We start from the raw sequence: 14,736 nt of genomic DNA on the forward strand, positions 1-14,736 counted from the left end.
AAGGAATAACGCAAAGTCAGGAGATTTAAAAAAAATTCAATTTTCGATAATCGAAAAATGGACGATGAAACATACGCAATCAAGGTGATAGAACCCGATCAGAGAAATGTCGACGTTGAGGTGAAGTTAGCGAAGGACGTTCGCGGCTCATTAGGCTTAGAGCTGTCCTTAGAACTATGTGTGGTTTGCGGGAATAGAACCAATGCATGGTAGGCACTACGGGGCGATCAGCTGCGAGGGTTGCAAGCACTTTTTTAAGCGCAGCATCCGCAAGCAGCTGGGCTACCAGTGTCGAGGAAGCAAAGGTTGTGAAGTTACCAAACACCGCAGAAATCGTTGTCAGTATTGTAGACTTCAGAAGTGCTTGGCGATGGGCATGAGAAGTAATTCTGTGCAACATATGCCGAACATATTTAACCCTTTGGACCAACGGTTTAATGTCTCTTTCCGAAAGACGGGACCCAGTTTGCTCCGCACAAGGGCCTGAATCTTGCACGGAGGGGCGCAGCTTTCGGAAAAAAATTCCACGGCTCTAGTGGACTCAAACCTGGTTCCTCAGATTACGAGTCTGGCGCTCTACCACTAGACCACACTGCCGCCCTTCATGCACAGTGTTATTCGCTTTTTTGGTTTCCCTAATACAAACAATTCTTGAAAAATATCTTTTTTTTACTACCTTTCAAACCAAAATATCCCTTTAATTTCGTTTAAAAAGATATTTCTCATAATTTTAAGTGGATAATGTACATAAATAGTTTATATATATGTATATTAATAGTTTATATCTTATAATTGTATTTATAAGAAATACACAATTATTAAATATAAATTTTTTAAATCATGATGTAGGTAAATTAAATTGAATTATAGTCACTATTATAATTCAATTTAATTCAGCATGAGTTCTTATTAAAGAAAAGAAATACATTAATGATTATTATACATATAGTAATGACTATGTAAAACATTAAGTGTTAAAAATTACGGATAACTTCTTACGTATCTTTACATGTTTTAATGTTGAATGTAAATTGTATTGTGGGACAGTAAAAAATGACGAACAATTTTTTATATGATATCACAGATTAATAGACAGATAGCCAAAGGTCCGGGTTGAGACCAGCATTTCCAATGGCCGGCCAATGCAGTAACTACGTTCTTAAGATAAAGCAGGTCATTTTCGGACGAAGTCGCTAACAGTCGATAAGTCGCGTCGTTAAGGCTGTATTCTGTAACTCTTATAACTACAGTAGTTTCGTTATCATCGTTATATTATCGTTGTGCAGATATAATATATGATAAAAAAGATACGCAACGACAATATAATGATAACGAATTGTTGTTAATAGTTATAGAATCAGAGCACTGATCTCTAAGCCGAGAACTCCGCGTGACGTGTTAGAGAAGTTATATTGCAATCAAAATTAAGTATGTTAATTGTTAGGACTTTCAGCCCTTAAAAGAAATTTGTTATGTCAATTGTTAAAAAGATATTGATGATTAACATAGAGTCTATTATTGCATCAAAGTTGCGACTTACATAAATCATTAATTAAGAAATTATGAAATTTTTTTGTTATTCAAACTTAAGAGTTTTTCAGGTTGCTAAATATTAATCTGATGTTAAATTCAGTTGATAAATTAAAAATGTCGGAGTCATACAGCGGCCGGATGTCAAAAGTAAGAATTCTATCATTTTTATTTTTAATATCCGCTATTTTTAATTAACTTTGCCATCCGATTAATATTGCAATTATTTAAAAAAAACCTACATATGTATTCGCTTTTTTAGATTTTTATAAGATACTACAATTTTCCATGGAAAGGTTTGGTTGAAGATCTGTTAATTTCCATATAAAATTGTAGTATCTTATAAACATCTAAAAAAAACAAATTTATGTAAATTTTCATGAATTCACGAGTTGTAAGAGGCTTAAGGATTTTGTCGTTTTCTGTAGAACCTTGTAGTATTGTATGCAAAATTACAACCATTCACGAATCAGAAATTTATATAGGTAAAAAATTCTACATTTATGTATTTTTCTATTGGACTTTACAACAGACTATACGAAAATAAAAACATAAGTATTTTGACTTCTGCGAATTAAGAAGTTATTAATAATAGATGAATTTTGGAAGATTTGTGTAAAAACTTGTAACATTTAACTAAAAATTACAAATTTTAATTAGCCATAATTGTAATAAATTTTTGAGCTGTACAAACAAATCGGTATTTGTTATATATTGTTAATATCTGGCGGGGCATTGGCTGCGTTCAGCCGATACTCCGCTAGCCGATACTCCCCTCAAAATGTTGCGTCTATTGATCGTGGACTGCGCAATGTGTCTAAATGTGTCTCTGCACATGCTGGATATCCCCTTTCCGAATGGAAACTCCTGGAAATCCAGCTACCATCTCATTCTACCATTCTCATCTCACCTTTTTATCTCATTCTACCATCCCCCACATAGTGGAGGCCTCGATTTATATACATTTGTATAGAGTATTGATGTCCCTTTCAATGGCCGAGACCATTTTCAATAAAATATCAATAAATGTAAATGCTTGACCAATAAAAAAATCTGTCGTGATTAGATTCCTATTAAAAGGTTTATAATAACATAACAATGGCTGCGTTCAGCCGATACTCCGCTAGCCTAGCAATCGTGAGCAGTCGCTCGTTTTCGCTCGTTTCCTCTCCTTTGACCCAATGGATTAAAAGGAGAAGAAACGAGCGACTGCTCACAATTGCTAGGCTAGCGGAGTATCGGCTGAACGCAGCCATTGTTATGTTATTATAAACCTTTTAATAGGAATCTAATCACGACAGATTTTTTACTGATTTTTTTATTGGTCAAGCATTTACATTTATTAATATTTTATTGAAAATGGTCTCGGCCATTGAAAGGGACGTCAATACTCTATACAAATGTATATAAATCGAGGCCTCCACTATGTGGGGGATGGTAGAATGAGATAAAAAGGTGAGATGAGAATGGTAGAATGAGATGGTAGCTGGATTTCCAGGAGTTTCCATTCGGAAAGGGGATATCCAGCATGTGCAGAGACACATTTAGACACATTGCGCAGTCCACGATCAATAAACGCAACATTTTGAGGGGCTCGTCCGGGAATCCGGGATAGCGTGAGCCATCGACCCTCGGTCGGAGACGCCGCCGCCGCGCCGGTCTTGCATCAGTTACGCGAGGACCAGACACGAAGCAAGGTGGAGTTCCCGGCGATGCTGCAATAACGAGGTAAAGAACTTCAGCGAATTCAAGAGATACTACAGATAAGTCTCTCTTCTATCAGCTTCTCTTTATTCCTCTCCTTTTTCAGCTTTACCAGTAGCACCTTTTTTTCCTTCCCCTACCTTTTTTACTTCCCTTTCATTTTTACCCTTTTCCTCAGCTCCCTCTTTATTATCATCTTCATTATCTTCCTCCTCTCATTTGGTTTCTCTGCAACGATCTCCCTCCATATTATATTTCTCTTTTTTTTCTCTTTCCACTCTCTCTTTCTCCTTTCTTCCTCTGCTCTTTCTTCTATCCTCTTCCACAGCTCTCTCTCTCCTGTCTTTCCATCTCCTTCTCATTTTCCCTTCCTCGTTCCTTCTCCTCTCCTTTCTCCTCCTTCTCGCCTTTCATCTTCTCTACCCCCTTCTTCATCTTTTCAACTTCTTTTCCGACCTTCTCCTTGCCTCTTTTTTAGAGCCTTCCTCTTCTTTACTTTCTTCTTCATTACTACCGTTTTTTCTTTTCTTCCTTCCTCTCCCTTTCTCCTCTGCCTCTCCTCTTTCGAATTCCTTTCTCTTCCTCTCACTCCCCCTGTTTCACTTCCTCCTTCTGGTTTACTTTCCCCTGTCATACATGCCACACTCGCCACACTTCTGATTCCTTCTTCTTCCCTTCCTTTCCCTTCCTCTTCTTCACTCACTACATGTTCTATCTCCTTTTCTTCTTTTTCTCCTCTCCTCTCGTCCCTATTTATTTTTTTATTTTCTGAAATTTCAAAATTTGTATTATGTATGGGAAATATATCGCATTCATATATAGGTGTGTTTCGAAATTTATCTTAAACATAGGTAATGCTACTTGTTGTCGAAGTAATTCATTTTTTACATACATTTTACGACATATTATTCGTCGTTGTCATAAATATATTGTTCTTAAAATAACATTTTAAAATTTGAAGTACAGGCTCCAATGGAAATCTACGAATATAGAAAACGGGCTAACGGGTTCTTAGTTAGCTCGTTTTCTATATTCGTGAATAACATTTTAATTTCACTCTTTCTTCATAACATCACATATATACATATACTTATGTAAAATAGTCTTTTTTCTTGCGCTTTTTCTATATGTATGTTTTGCATATTAGAAATACAATTTTAATTAATTAATTTTTTTAGAAATTTAACAAAAGAAATATTAACAGATTTTAGAAGAAATACTATTAGTTAGTAGGAATATTATTGAAATATAATAGTAGAAATACTATTGAAATAAAAGATATGCTCGGCTCTTTTTAATGTCTTCTTTCAGGCGGATAAAATACAATTCAAAAGCACGGAAAAAAGAAATGGAAAGTTTACTCAAGGCAAACGGTTTTTCTAGCCGATACCGTATCGGAGTTTCATAATTCAAAGGCTCACTCAACTACAGTACTCTCGGGTAGTCTCGCCAAGAACTTTCAGTAGCAACGTTTGTTCGAGGTAAGCAATTCGCACGCGTCAAAATTAAATATTAAAGATTTGGTGATCATTTCAAGGATACTTAGGACTGACTTTTTTGTTATGTTATTATTTAATATCAGTTATATTTAATCGCTGCTCTTTCACTATTGCTTCTTTTTCCCGGTCTTTGCAAAGCTTTTCCGCGCACCTAATTGACCGTCAAAATGCATTGAGGTCATCCACATTTTTCGACGAATGCAAAGACGCAAGTAAGAAATAAAGCGGATCCGTATCTTTGTGTGCAAATAATGTCGAGTGATATAACCGATATCAAATAATAAAATAATGTGAAGGTTCTAACAATAGAATATTTAGAACTGTCCCTTATCGATTTTGATATGTTGTAGAGTAGCGAAGCGTAGAAAACACGTATTTTTTTGTCGGCTTTGAACCATGTTTAATGGAGAGCACTTGGTTTGGAGCGCTAAAAAATAATTTTTATACATCTTTTTGGAAAAAAAACTGTTGGTTCTATCAATTTCATGTTTGTGCACATATTTTGCTTATACTTTATAGAATATCTATGGATTTTGTCATTGTGGAATGTCATTTATCAGTATAGATGGAATTTTCCAAAGTTTGAAAATTTTATTAATTTAAAATTTTACTAATTTGATTAAAAAAGAAACGTTGATGCGCTAATAATAAAACTGATAATAAAAAATTGTTTTAAAAAGTAGATACTTCATCGATGTTTTTAATGGAATTTTAATTGTAGGGTTAATATATATATATGTCACTCAGATATCGAATATTGGATCTGTGAGAAAGTTGCGAAACTTCGAAATCGATTTTATATTTTACCTATAAAAAGTGATGCCGCCACTTTTTATTAATATTAAAATATTTTGTGTATTAAGTGATTAGTTTTGGTTGATGGTTACTTTATTATGGCTTTTTTGATTATTACAACAAACAGATAAAAAAAGCAAAAAACTCTCTCTAACAAAGTTATTCACAATTCCTGAGCCTTTACGTACTCTATACGTAATATTTATTTAAATTGCCAATAACTGCCTAGCAGAATTGAATTTACACTTAATATTGCAAGACAAAAGAATTCTTAAAACGATAAAACTGCAATATATGTTTTATAATACGATCTTACCTTCATATAGTTTACAAGTACATCTTGAAATTACGAATGGTAAATTATCCGATATTTTTCATAATAGCTGCAGGCTGTTTTACAACAGCAATTTTTATTTAACCATACATACCATCTTACCTTTTCCCTGTTTACTTTTTATCTAGATTTATTAGTTTATTACTTGTAAATCCTCAGTGAGTAAACGATATATACGTTTTATACCGGCAAGCAAAAGCACGTATTTCTTACACGGTATTATCTATCAAATAACAATATGTATAAAGTAACGGGTGAGCTATATCCGAAACATGTCATGGTCAAAGTCACACTAATGAGTAATTGACAATGACTTTGATCATGACACATTTCGGATATAGCGAACAAGAGGTTCCGATTATTTCGTTTTATTATACATTTACACTTTTAAATTTTATCATTTAACGTACAAAATTATCTTATGTACGCACGATGGTGCCAGAAATCAACGTCTAGCGACTTATGATGGTTTTGTACTTGTTGAGGCTGTGTAAAAATGTCTCACTTGATAAGGATCCGATTAGGATCGAAATGTTATTGAGATTTAATAAAGAATTAATTTTGGCCAGTTGTGTCGTTAAATAATTTTGGATCGTTTTTAATATTTACTGGCAAAAAGAAATTATTGTTATTTTTAATTTAATTTGACTTTTCGTTACCTTGCTTACTACTAAAGTCATATTACCCGCATATGGGGCAAGATGACAAAAACGGCACGTTCTTAAAAAATGTAAATTTTTAAAAATTATAATTTATTTAACAGTTTTTAAATTTTTACAATTGATACAAAAAGCTTTAGTGAATCTAAAAAAAATAGGTCATTATTTTTAAATCATCACAGAAATTAGGAAAAATCGATAAACTATAAGGTCGTCATCTTACCCCCCTTTCTCCTACGCAAAGATTACTTTATAAGAAACGTACTTTCAGAATTTTCTTTCCAAAAGAAATTTCGTGGTACGTGCTTCTGTGGGCCGTAATTAAGCTTTACACCTTTTCGGGATCTCGTTTATTTAGTAGGCAATCTAATTTTTCTTAGATTTTTTCAAACAAACCAATCTGATCACCTATCTGTGTTTTGAATTTCGACAGTTACTAACCGTCCATAAAAGTTGATCTTTAGATAAGTATCTGACGTCATAATTGTCATACTCCCGTGTGAGGTTGCTGATCCTCCATCGGGCGCCTCCCCAGGTGGCGGATAGGGGAAAGCTCGCTAGAAATAGAGGGTACCGGGGAAATAAAATACCCGGGGCGGACCAAAATCAGCAGGACCGGTGTCTAGGCCTAAAGAAGGCAATCACTCCAACTCCAAGACACTCGGGAATTGTGGACTGATGACCCGCATTCCTTAAATCTAAGGTATCCTTACGTTACTCCTAAAATGTAACGTATTTTATACAACAGCATAGCTAATTCGGTGTGGCTGGATGCTTACTGCTTAAAACGCGGTACATTCGTTGAAGTATTGGTGTCGAGGAATGATGACGTCGATACCGCGGTGCAATGGCGGGCATATGTGGGGCTTATGTCCGCCATTCATATTTACATTTATAACAATATGTTATAAATGTTTGTATTCTTTCCTGCTTATGTGTGGCAGTGTGGTCTTGTGGTAAAGTGCCAGACTCTTTTAATCCCGAGGAACCGGGTTCGCATCCACCTGATCACAGGAATTTTTATATTCCAAACTGCACCCCCCGCACGAGTGGGGCTCGTGCGGAGAAACTGGGCTATCTTTCGGAGGAGACATTAAATTTGAAATTGGTCGTCAAGCTTGGGGAGCTTGGGAGTTTTGGGTCAATAATACTGCTACCACTAGCTGCAACCATAGTAGTACAATAACATTTATTAAACAGTCTTCTACGTTACATAATGTATAATGTGTGTGGTTTATCACCCCACATGTATGGATACAAGAATTTTTACTAAAAAATTATATATGAAATCTAATCCACTTTGCATTAAAATATTTTCATATTATACATAGAAGATAAAATTGCGTAACTAAAATTAAAAATAACGAAATAGTCGAGCACGTTAAGATCCGGCGACCGCGCCGGCCAAATTATTGGTCCACCTCGACCCATCCATCTATCCGGATATCGCGCGTCTAAAACATTTCGCGCCTGTCGCGAAAAATGCGCGGGAGCCCCGTCGTGTTGGAAATAAATTCTCGCCTTCTCTCTCTCTGAACCCGGATGGGTCGTCTGCGCCGTCGTCGGTTACCGCGAACCACATAATATATTAAAATTAATAAACTTAATAATATTAAGCCCACGGGGGCGTAATATGTATAAATTATATTGTCCAGATTGTTATAATCTTGGGTAAATAGTGTCCAATTGGATTCTGTAACATAAAACATAATTTTTTATGTATATTTTAAAATAATTTTTCTAGGTATTCTTTAAGGTACTCCTTTCATGACACCAACGTCTTAAGAATTAACTGATTTTTTCGTACGAAAAAGTCCACCTGATCACAGGAATTTTTATATTCCAAACTGCACCCCCTGCACCCCCTGCAAGTGGGGCTCGTGCGGAGAAACTGGGCTATCTTTCGGAGGAGACATTAAATTTGAAATTGGTCGTCAAGCTTGGGGAGCTTGGGAGTTTTGGGTCAATAATACTGCTACCACTAGCTGCAACCATATATAATCAAGATAGTAATTTGGATTATAATAATATATTTCATTAAATGTACCTTCCATTGCGCTACTGTATGAAGGCGGAGCAAAAAAATGATAGGGCGGCGTTGTCGTATACACCAAACATATAGTGCACCGGCACATATTAGGAATAAAATTATTCCTAATATGGTTAAATAAAAAGTTAAACCGAGGGGAACCTTCTTCCCCTCGGAATATTGGATGAGACATTAAATTTGAAATTGGTCGTCAAGCTTGGGGAGCTTGGGAGTTTTGATTGAATACCAGTAGGTTTAGTATACGCGGGAAGAGATAGTACTTTTTTCATTAATTTATATATACGTATTGCTAATGTTAAGATATTCTGCTCTCCGCAGAACGTCGTCTTCAACAATCCTTTCATGGACAACAATATGTTATAAATATTTGTAATCTTTCCTGCTTATGTGTGGCAGTGTGATAAAGTGCCAGACTCTTTTAATCCCGAGGAACCGGGTTCGCATCCACCTGATCACAGGAATTTTTATATTCCAAACTGCACCCCCCGCACGAGTGGGGCTCGTGCGGAGAAACTGGGCTATCTTTCGGAGGAGACATTAAATTTGAAATTGGTCGTCAAGCTTGGGGAGCTTGGGAGTTTTGGGTCAATAATACTGCTACCACTAGCTGCAACCATATATAATCAAGATAGTAATTTGGATTATAATAATATATTTCATTAAATGTACCTTCCATTGCGCTACTGTATGAAGGCGGAGCAAAAAAATGATAGGGCGGCGTTGTCGTATACACCAAACATATAGTGCACCGGCACATATTAGGAATAAAATTATTCCTAATATGGTTAAATAAAAAGTTAAACCGAGGGGAACCTTCTTCCCCTCGGAATATTGGATGAGACATTAAATTTGAAATTGGTCGTCAAGCTTGGGGAGCTTGGGAGTTTTGATTGAATACCAGTAGGTTTAGTATACGCGGGAAGAGATAGTACTTTTTTCATTAATTTATATATACGTATTGCTAATGTTAAGATATTCTGCTCTCCGCAGAACGTCGTCTTCAACAATCCTTTCATGGACAACAATATGTTATAAATATTTGTATTCTTTCCTGCTTATGTGTGGCAGTGTGATAAAGTGCCAGACTCTTTTAATCCCGAGGAACCGGGTTCGCATCCACCTGATTACAGGAATTTTTATATTCCAAACTGCACCCCCCGCACGAGTGGGGCTCGTGCGGAGAAACTGGGCTATCTTTCGGAGGAGACATTAAATTTGAAATTGGTCGTCAAGCTTGGGGAGCTTGGGAGTTTTGGGTCAATAATACTGCTACCACTAACTGCAACCATAGTAGTACAATAAGTACGTTTACGTTCTAAGAACGTTTACGTTTCTAGGTTTCCGTGATAAAACGTTCTTAGAATATCTTAATACGAAACGTCTTACGCCTATAGTACAGCATTATGTTATGCAAGCTATTGCAATGGCAACGGACAAAACGTTATGTAGAGACGGCGTTAATCGTACGAAGCATTTTCTCAATAGTCTTGGACGTTATGGAAATACACCCTTCTTATGGCCTATGTACGGAAGCGGAGAACTGCCTCAATGTTTCTGCAGGTGTGTGTTTCTAAAAACGCGGTGAAACTTTCATTCTGTTTTACAGTCACATCAAAATAACATTTTCCATACTTTTAGACTGTGTGCAGTCTTTGGTGGAATTTATTGCTTAAAAAGACAATTAGACGGCGTAGTGGTTAATGAGGATAAATGCAAGGCCATTATCAGTGGGAGACAGAGATTGGCTTTGGAGCATTTAGTCGTAGGGCAGGGACTCTTGCCACCAGAAATTGTAGCCTCTGAGGGAGAAAATCAAATTTCGCGCGGAATTTTCATTACTGACAGGTATTTTCTTTAGTTTTTACAGTTGATAAGATAATACATTACGTGTACGCGCAATATATTTTATTGGAGACATATTTTTCGCTTCTGCAGGTCAATTATGCAAGGTGAAGAAGAAAGTCCAACTCTTTTGTACTATCCGCCGGAAGAACAAGATCAAGAAGCCGTTACTCTAATCGAATTGGGACCATCTACTAATGCCTGCCCTCAAGGATTGTGTATGTATAACATTAATGGAAATGTTCTAACTTAAAAATCGGTTTGCATTGTACACTTTCTTTTTTTTTCTTTAGTTATAATTCATATGACATGCAAACGTACTAAAAACGCAAAGAAGGATCTAGCATATGTCGTGAATAAATTCCTGAGAGCGGAACCGCTTCAATCTAATGCTATACGTAGTTCTTCTGATTCTCATACTCAAACAGTCTCTCCTGATAAACGACATCTTCAGGTAAAATATCTTGATAAAAATTATCAATAATTTACAATTATATTTTACAAGGTAAAATACCGAAGGCATTAAAATTGTATCAATGTGAAAGTAAACGTGATATTTTAAATTAAATAATTATATTAGGATGACCGACAAGAGAAGGAAGAAACTGAGTATCCGGTACCCCAAGTATTATGGTCTTTGTATCTGAATTTACCCGCGAGCGACATTAAACTAAGCGATTCTGCGCCGAGTAACATACATCTATAGTTCCGGACCGGATCTTGAGCTTGATTTCGACTTTGCTGTAAATCAGGTATGTATTGATAATATCAGATAATAATATAATGTAGTAATTGTATAAAATGTAACTAATTGTAAAATATAATTTCTCAAATACCTTATAGTTTGCACTATTTTTTATATGGATATACTTGCTGCAAAACGGTGTCGGTTTTTTCAAAGTTATTGCTTTGATATAATAAATGGTACTTTAAATTAAATAACTAGTATTAAATTGCATTAGATAATCCTTTAAAATTTTTGTTTCTTTACTTTCAGGCTAAAAACATTTTCAAGTCTATGTATCCTGATGAAGACTTTTTGCCACGCGCCTGATCCAGAGGAAATTGTTCTGGAAGGTGACGAAGCACCGGGCCCGAAATTCGAGGGTGGTGATATCGCGGAGGGTGAGGAGAAGCAAGACGTCGAGAAAGCCGAAAAAGAGGAAGAATGAACAATTATCATATAATGCTTTTGCGTCTCTATTGTCGAAAAGCGGATAAAGGCGCGGATCCAATGGAGATCCGTAAGCCTAACCCTAACCGTAAGACCGTAACCGTAAGAAATCGCTTCCTATCGTCTACAATGACAGCCCATAATCGTAACGAAACGTAACATAAAGAACCGTAAACCCATACGCGAATTCGTGTTTGAGACGTCTAAGAGGTCAGGCATAACGAAGAAAAATGTACCGCTATTTTCTGAAGACAATTTTGATATCTTATACTGCGATTCACATTGACATATTATATATGTATCTTTTTTATTTAATAATTTTTTTCTGTGCAATGAAACGGCGAGAATAAAGAAAATACAGATGCATTCTGAAATCCATTTTAGGTAGGCGTAGCGTTCGTAATCACCGTACATACACCGTATACATCGTATAACAATACTAGCAGAGATACTTGTATCTTAAGATGCTAATACGGCTCTGTAATTGGTTTATGACATCTTAAGATTGTACTTAAGATGTCTTAAATATAAGAATCGACTATGAATACCGGCCGACCTAAGACTTGATATAAATATTAAAATAAAAAAGGAATGTTTCTCTCATAGCCTTGAATTTCCCTCGAGTTTTATACGAAAAAAGATGTATTATAGTTGATTAATAGTTATAAACATTGTGTATTTTTGCATTATATGTATAGTTTCACTTGTAAAAGCGAATAAAGCAATATACAACATTAATTGCTTCTTCGTGAAAATAAACTATAGAACATGAACGGCAGGCTTTAAGTGATTTACGTCTAAGAGTTAAGTATTATATATTAAAATGAACTATTATCTTATTTAAGTCACAAACACGTTGGATGAGTACAATCGCATACACAAATGTACATTTCGCACTATGATCTCTTGCAGCAGCCCTCAGGCTGTTCATCCGGAGATTATCGATACGAATACTAGAATTTAAAGTGTGGTTCCCTCATGTCCGCACTATACAGTGTTAGCTTGATATTTTAATAAAAACTGTTAACAATTGATCGTGCACTGCGCAATGTGTCTAAATGCGTGTCTCTGCACATGCTGGATATCCCCTTTCCGAATGGAAATAACTCCTGGAAATCCAGCTACCATCTCATTCTACCATTCTCATCTCACCTTTTTATCTCATTCTACCATCCCCCACATAGTGGAGGCCTCGATTTATATACATTTGTATAGAGTATTGACGTCCCTTTCAATGGCCGAGACCATTTTCAATAAAATATTAATAAATGTAAATGCTTTACCAATAAAAAAATCAGTAAAAAATCTGTCGTGATTAGATTCCTATTAAAAGGTTTATAATAACATAACAATGGCTGCGTTCAGCCGATACTCCGCTAGCCTAGCAATCGTGAGCAGTCGCTCGTTTCCTCTCCTTTGACCCAATGGATTAAAAGGAGAAGAAACGAGCGAAAACGAGCGACTGCTCACGATTGCTAGGCTAGCGGAGTATCGGCTGAACGCAGCCATTGTTATGTTATTATAAACCTTTTAATAGGAATCTAATCACGACAGATTTTTTACTGATTTTTTTATTGGTCAAGCATTTACATTTATTAATATTTTATTGAAAATGGTCTCGGCCATTGAAAGGGACGTCAATACTCTATACAAATGTATATAAATCGAGGCCTCCACTATGTGGGGGATGGTAGAATGAGATAAAAAGGTGAGATGAGAATGGTAGAATGAGATGGTAGCTGGATTTCCAGGAGTTTCCATTCGGAAAGGGGATATCCAGCATGTGCAGAGACACATTTAGACACATTGCGCAGTCCACGATCAATAAACGCAACATTTTGAGGGGCTCGTCCGGGAATCCGGGATAGCGTGAGCCATCGACCCTCGGTCGGAGACGCCGCCGCCGCGCCGGTCTTGCATCAGTTACGCGAGGACCAGACACGAAGCAAGGTGGAGTTCCCGGCGATGCTGCAATAACGAGATAAAGAACTTCAGCGAATTCAAGAGATACTACAGATAAGTCTCTCTTCTATCAGCTTCTCTTTATTCCTCTCCTTTTTCAGTTTTACTAGTAGCACCTTTTTTTCCTTCCCCTATCTTTTTTACTTCCCTCTCATTTTTACCCTTTTCCTCAGCTCCCTCTTTATTATCATCTTCATTATCTTCCTCCTCTCATTTGGTTTCTCTACAACGATCTCCCTCCATATTATATTTCTCTTTTTTTTCTCTTTCCACTCTCTCTTTCTCCTTTCTTCCTCTGCTCTTTCTTCTATCCTCTTCCACAGCTCTCTCTCTCCTGTCTTTCCATCTCCTTCTCATTTTCCCTTCCTCGTTCCTTCTCCTCTCCTTTCTCCTCCTTCTCGCCTTTCATCTTCTCTACCCCCTTTTTCATCTTTTCGACTTTTTTCCGACATTCTCCTTGCCTCCTTTTTAGAGCCTTCCTCTTCTTTACTTTCTTCTTCATTACTACCGTTTTTTCTTTTCTTCCTTCCTCTCCCTTTCTCCTCTGCCTCTCCTCTTTCGAATTCCATTCTCTTTCTCTCACTCCCCCTGTTTCACTTCCTCCTTCTGGTTTACTTTCCCCTGTCATACATGCCACACTCGCCACACTTCTAATTCCTTCTTCTTCCCTTTTTTTCCCTTCCTTTTCTTCACTCACTACATGTTCTATCTCTTTTTCTTCTTTTTCTCCTCTCCTCCCTATTTATTTTTTTATTTTCTGAAATTTCAAAATTTTTATTATGTATGGGAAATATATCGCATTCATATATAGGTGTTTCGAAATTTATCTTAAACATAGGTAATGCTGCTTGTTGTCGAAGTAATTCATTTCTTACATACATTTTACGACATATTATTCGTCGTTGTCATAAATATATTGTTCTTAAAATAACATTTTAAAATTTGAAGTACAGGCTCCAATGGAAATCTACGAATATAGAAAACGGGCTAACGGGTTCTTAGTTAGCCCGTTTTCTATATTCGTGAATAACATTTTAATTTCACTCTTTCTTCATAACATCACATATATACATATACTTATGTAAAATAGTCTTCTTTCTTGCGCTTTTTCTATATGTATGTTTTGCATAGAAATACAATTTTAATTAATTAATTTTTTTAGAAATTTAACAAAAGAAATATTAACA

General features: G+C 36.1%; 1 pseudogene; it reads left to right on the forward strand.

Annotated features, from left to right (window-relative positions):
* Positions 1-57: 57 nt before the first annotated feature.
* Positions 58-12,621, forward strand: LOC139818352 (rab proteins geranylgeranyltransferase component A 1-like; annotated as a pseudogene).
* Positions 12,622-14,736: the final 2,115 nt, after the last annotated feature.

This window comes from Temnothorax longispinosus, chromosome 8 (assembly GCF_030848805.1).
Source record: "Temnothorax longispinosus isolate EJ_2023e chromosome 8, Tlon_JGU_v1, whole genome shotgun sequence".
In the NCBI taxonomy this organism is placed as follows: Eukaryota; Metazoa; Arthropoda; class Insecta; order Hymenoptera; family Formicidae; genus Temnothorax; species Temnothorax longispinosus.